Source organism: Rissa tridactyla, chromosome 10 (genome assembly GCF_028500815.1).
Source record: "Rissa tridactyla isolate bRisTri1 chromosome 10, bRisTri1.patW.cur.20221130, whole genome shotgun sequence".
Lineage (NCBI taxonomy): Eukaryota > Metazoa > Chordata > Aves > Charadriiformes > Laridae > Rissa > Rissa tridactyla.
In genome coordinates, this window is record NC_071475.1 from 19,557,419 (window position 1) to 19,563,418 (window position 6,000).

The 6,000-nt window shown below is 49.6% G+C and overlaps 1 protein-coding gene across 11 annotated transcripts in view; it reads right to left on the reverse strand.

The window, feature by feature from the left end:
* DCAF1 (DDB1 and CUL4 associated factor 1) overlaps nucleotides 1-3,124 on the reverse strand; it is a 52,378-nt gene extending 49,254 nt beyond the window's left edge. For all 11 annotated transcript variants that reach the window (XR_008468654.1, XR_008468655.1, XR_008468656.1 and 8 more), the window contains exon 1: nucleotides 2,982-3,124. The gene's annotated coding sequence lies outside the window, so the exon portion shown is untranslated. The remainder of the gene's footprint in view (nucleotides 1-2,981) is intronic.
* Nucleotides 3,125-6,000: the final 2,876 nt, after the last annotated feature.

Sequence of the window (6,000 nt, forward strand, 5' to 3'; positions counted from 1 at the left end):
ATAGATCTAAATAACTGGCGCTGACACACAACTATTTTCCTGAAATAAAGTTAAAACATAAAAATGCCACCCTTTCTCTAGGTACACAGCAATGAAATTAAATGTTTCTCCAAGGCACATCATCTATTCCGAATGCGTATCCCTCCCCCAACCTATTCAAATAAATTTGACTACTCTACATGACACCACAAAGAGCAGCAATAACAAAAATTACCTCAAAGCATCTACTTCCACAGTTCTCACATTAATGCATGTTAGCATGGATGGAAAATCATGGCAGGTGAATGATTTTTTAAATAGAAGAACCAAAGCAGTTCCTACTGTGCTCACTTTTTTCAAGGATTCCATCTTAAATCAAACTCTGCAGAAAGGACAAGATCATAAACGGTATGAACTAAACTGTAACTATCAGAAATACACCCAGTCTGTTGGAGAGGCAGGCCTGTGAGAGCAACTCTGACTATTTCCCTTGGACAAGCTGGTGAACAAATTCAATCTTAAATTGCTCTTCAGGAACAAGCTCTCCTGCTCTCCAGGAATAAGCAGAACAGGAAGCACTATTTCATTATGGATTTAAAACCAGGGGGAGGTTAATTTTTTTTTTTAATAAGTTTTGAAAATCAGAGTCTACTACAGATTTCAATTATAACATCTAATAAGCTAAGGAATATAATATTTTTTTCCAAACACCCCTCTTACTAAAATATCATATTTAGAATTAATAGAACTGATATAAACAAAATATAAAGTGCTTACTCAAAGGATATGAAAGACAAATATTTATAACCTTAATAATCACTCACTGTGAACACTCACACTGAAAATCCACATATGCATGTTTCAGCACACAGTGGTACACACAGTATTGCTTTAATATTAAACACTACTTCATATTCCAGCATCACAGCAAAGGTTTTGTGAGCATTTTACTCTTCTGAACTTAGATGTAAAAATTAGACAGAAAAGAGAAACCCAAAGAAGTATTCAGACACAGATACCTAGAAGTCCTCAAGTGTTTTTGAAATCTCAGACACCTTACTGCTTGCGTCACTTAGTCAGACACCTCTGAACAACGAAGAAATACAAGTCCTGCTGACCTCTAACTGCAAACCTTGATAAGCGTACGGTACAGTTAAAGCAGTTCAGCTTCACCCTTTCACTCCTCAACTTATTTGAGCGTCACACCGGCTGCAACGCTACTACAGGTCATTCACTTATTGATTTTGTGTTGTGTTCATGAAAAGGATTGTGAGGTTCCAAACACACTGACCTCAACACAGATATGCATTTTAAAGTATGAAACCTCTTAGGTGTAAACAAATCTATTCGTAACATCTGAAATGCAACAATTTGGTTACTTGGGAAACAAGCGCAAAATCCATACCTTAACAATTTAAATGGAAAATTGAAGAGCCACATAAGAAAACCAAAAATCATACCTTAGGAAAAAAATAATCAACTTTAATCAGCTTTGTAGGAAGATCGCACGTTTAAATTCATATGTGGACAAAAATTACACGAGGATTTGCACATCCACATGTATATAGCCAACTCAAATCCTACTAACTACACTTTGACCAAGCTTAAATAATCACATTTTATATTATTCCTAAACATGATTCTAAGTATGGCTGAGGACATAACGCAGATGAGAAGTCTAACGTAATAGTATAACCCTATAATGGAAAACTAAGAGCTCATGAGTTGGAATCTAGTTAAATATATAGCAAGAAGATCAGCAAATCTGTATGTTCTTACATATTCATGTTTTAACACTAAGAATTATTTAGTTTAAGAAAAAAAAAAATCTCGCTCTCATCAGTTATTCTTAAATGGGTGAGATACCAGCTATTTGCCTAAACCTGTTGAGTCTGAAACGACCATGCCAAAGCTAATGCTGACGCACAATAAACTGTCAACACTGAAGTTCACTTGTGGAAGAAAGCGTGCAACAAACTAACAAAATCTTCACAATCTATGGAGCACAAAATAATGCTTTGGTACCCTACAGGAGTGAAGCTCTGAGGGAAGTCCTTGTTTGTTTAACTTCCCTCTTTAACCTCTAATAGAACTGCAACTTGGCGGTTCCTATAGAACATGTTCCTAACGGCGCTTTAGATATTTCTTTAAAAATTCATAATTTTTTACAGTTCGAATATTTTTAAGGCCAGGGAAAGCCACAAAGTTATTTAGCTTCCTGGTATTTCTCTTTTTACAAAACAAACCTGGAACTACGCGCTGATCTGCCAGGAGAAGCACAGAAAAAAAAACCAAACAAACAAAAAAACAAAAACCAGGAACAAACTTCTGCTGTTAGAAGGGAAGGTAAGAAAAACACGCTCTGTTTCAACACCCACTCCTCCTTACACGGCTGGGAAGACAACCGAGGGCCCTACCGCCCCAGAGGAGCGCCCAGGCTCATGACAGCTCTGGCGGGCTCTAACGCGGCAGCACCTCCCGTGCCCCCCCACCCCGTTCGCCGGGCCCCAACGGGAAGAACGGCCAACGCTGCCCGTTCCAACCGAAGGTTTACAGCTTAGCTAAGGGTGGGGGAGGGGGGGGAACCCCCGAAGCCGGAGAGCCTCCCTTCCCCAGCAGGAGGAAGAAGAGCCCCGGCGGCGGCGGGCCGGCCGGCGGAGGACCGGGGCGGGCGGGGCCGGCGCGGCGCAGGCCCGCCCCCCCCCGCCGGGCTGACAGGCCTCGGGGGGGTGGAGGGGGGGGGGAAACGAGGCTCAGCGCCTCGCTGCCCCTCGCAGGGCGCTCCCTAGCGCGGGGGCGGAGTGCGCCCGCCAACCCGCCCTTTCCCCCGGCGGCTCCCTCAGGGCCTGAGGCGACCCCCCCACGCCTTCCCCCCCGCCCGGCGCGGAGGCCGCGGCCGCCAACCGGCCCGGCCCGGGGGAAGCGCGGCGGCGCGGCTCAGCCCGGCCTGGCCTGGCCTAGCCCAGCCCGGCCCGGCTCCCCCCTCACCCGTTGGCCCGTACCTGCCCGATGCCCCGCTGGGTCGCCGCTGCCCCCGGCCCCTGCGCTCGGCCCCGCACACCCCGCGGCGGCCGCGATTGCTATGGCGGGCACACACTTTGCGCGTCACCACGCTGGAGGGGAGGGGGGGGGGGGAGCGGGGCGGGCGCGTCACAGCGAGGGAGGGGAGAGGCGGTGGCGGGCAGGGAGCGGCGCTCGGCCTGCCGGGAAACGGAGTTCGCGCGGGGCGAGCACTGCGCGCGTGCGCCGGGGCCGCGGGGGAGGCTGGGAGTTGTAGTTCCCGGCTGGCGCCGACATTAGCCCCCCCTCAGCCCTGCCCCGCTCGCAGGCGAAGGGCTGTGTTCCGGGGTGGGAGGCGAGGCTCTTTATTCGGCTTTTTCCAGGCTGCCGCTGAGGAGCCACCGAGCAGCGGCTGCCGGCCCTGATACCCGGGTGTCTGCCCCGATAGCAGCGGGCAGGCTGCCATCCCGTCCTCTGGCCCCAGCAGGGACCGTCACCAGCTCTGTCATTTTCTTCCTTTCTCGCACCAAGGCTGAGCGGTGACCTGTGCGCTGTTCACCTGCTTAACGTTACTTCCAGGCAGACAGCGGGGTGTTTTAGTGAGAGGGCGGCTTGAAGACGAGCATGACTGCCTTCGCTCCCTCTCCAGAGCAGTTTCTCCTCTTCTTATCTGCAAGACAGGAACATCATCGTATTTCTTCCCAGTTAAATGGGGACCGTTTTTGGCAGTGGAAGCTGAACCCCACAGCGGCATGGAACACCCACCTCCGCCTCTGCCCTGGGCCATGCCCAACAGCAGGGAGCGCAGACTGGGCTGAAGCATTTCTCAGGCTCTCCCGGGCCTTTAGGGCAAGCTCCTCTTCCAGCACCCCCACCCTCCCCCCCGGCTGCCAGAGTTCATCCCCTCCCCAGGCCCTTCCTCTGCCACCCCGCAGGAGCAGATACATGCATGTGTGCAACGACAGAGTCTGTGTGCAGAGAAACCCTTCAGCATTGCGTGGCCCCATCCCTGTTTGCTTTATGCAGGCAAAGTCTTCTGTTCTTCTGGGATTTTTTTCCTTGTCTCTGGGCTCCACGGTGGGAGTAGTCCAGCCCTTTGGGGCGCACTGTGTGCTTTTACAGCGGTAATAAGTTATTCTGCACTGTCCCTTGATCCTGTCATATTAAGTTACCCATGGAGAAGATCTATGCACTCTCATCAAGGTTATGGCTTCTGAGGGGGAGGAAGACCTAGAAGGGCGCACTTCTCCCCCATGCCCCCACAGCTGGCTGGAGGATCAAAGGTATCAGACCTGCCTGCAGCATTATTATCCAGAGAAGAGCAGTGTGTCCACAGCTGCACCTTCTTCTCTCCCTGCAAGGCACCCGGCAGCCCACAGGCCAGCCACAGAGCTGTTCAGGAGGCTGCTGCGGAGGTTAGCACTCCCATCTCCTCATCACCCAAGTTCAAAGGGCTAACAGCAAAATTAAAGTTTCCAGTTCCTGCCACATCCTTGGTGCACTGGAGACAGAGAGGGTCACTTCTCAGAGAAAGTGGGGTTCAGTCCCCAGGACCACCTGAGCAGGTAAAGGGGCTTGGAGCCTGCTGCTTCATTGCAAGAGCCTGGTATGTTGTCAGAATAAGACAATAGCTCTGCCGCAACTTCCTATGCAAGCTGCCTGAAGTGCCCAGGCCTTCAGCTCCTGCATTTGGAGGCCTCAGGAGATATTTGGGAAGAGCTCAGTCTAACACCCTTGTTCCCCACAGGGCAGTGTCCTACTGGCTCCCTTGGCAGGGCCAACACAGGATGAGCTCCCCTTTAATTTGTCTTCTCTCAAAAAGCAATGAAACCCCAGCTCGCGCTGCAGCCCTCTAGAAATTGCCCAGGTACTGGCAGAAGCTCTTCTCTTAAAAGAATGAATAAGAGTAAATAAGAGGAAACAGGGTCCTCCCTCTTAGGGAAAGGCTTCATAAGCCCTGGAACTCTTCCCAGCTGAGATGCTTCCTGTCCCCCAGCATCCACATTAACCTCCTTTCTTACACTGCAACTGTATAAACCCCTGCCCCAGGCAGAGTTTGGACAGGTACAGATTCTGCTACCACACTTACAATACTTGACTCTGTCGTGGTTTAACCCCAGCTGGCAGCCAGGACCACACTGCCACTCGTTTAGTTCTCCCTCCTCCCCCAGAAGGGCAGGGAGAAGAGGGAGAAAAGGAGGGGAAAGAAAAGGGGAAAAAACTTTGTCAGTTGACACAAAGACAGTTTTAACAGAACAATAACAGAAAAGGAAAAATAACAATAATAATGGTAAAAGAATATACAAGACACAAGTCACTCACCACCCAGTAAATTGGTGAATTGGCACCATCCTGAGCAGCGATTGTGAGTACCGCCACTGCCCTGGCTGACCCCATTGATATACGGAGCATGATGTCTATGGTACGGAATATTCCATTGGCCATTCCTCGTTCTGTCTATGCTCCTTATCAGCTTCTATGGGAAGCTGAAAAAAAGGCCTTGAAAAATATAAACATCACCTGGCAACAACTAAACCAATATGCATTACTGCCATTCCTTTCATACCAAATCTGAAACACAGCAACCGCTAGAAATAAAACCCAGAATTAATTCTATCTCAGCTGAAACCAGGACAGACTTTGTAGTCTTGATTAACTACAGGATAATGACTGCAGCAGTAAGAATCCTGCAGCAGAAATCCCCCTGAGCACTGGATGTAGTGAGTGAGTCCCCACCCTCACAGAAGCACTTTGCTTTAATAATGCAATTGAAGAAAAAAACCCAAAACATCGCTGTGGGTTGCAGAGCAATAAAAACAAGAGGCCAGCAGTAAGCATGCACCTCTTGTCCTGTGGGACCTTGGGGCAGAGAGAGAAGCCAGTGGTGTGCAAGGAAGGGAAGGTTCACCTCTGCGCGTTCACCTCCACAGGCTCCCCAGCAGGAAACGCAACATACTCGCATGCGATGGTCAACTGATAACAATGATGACTTAAGGCTGAATCAAAGTTTGAACTCCCTTG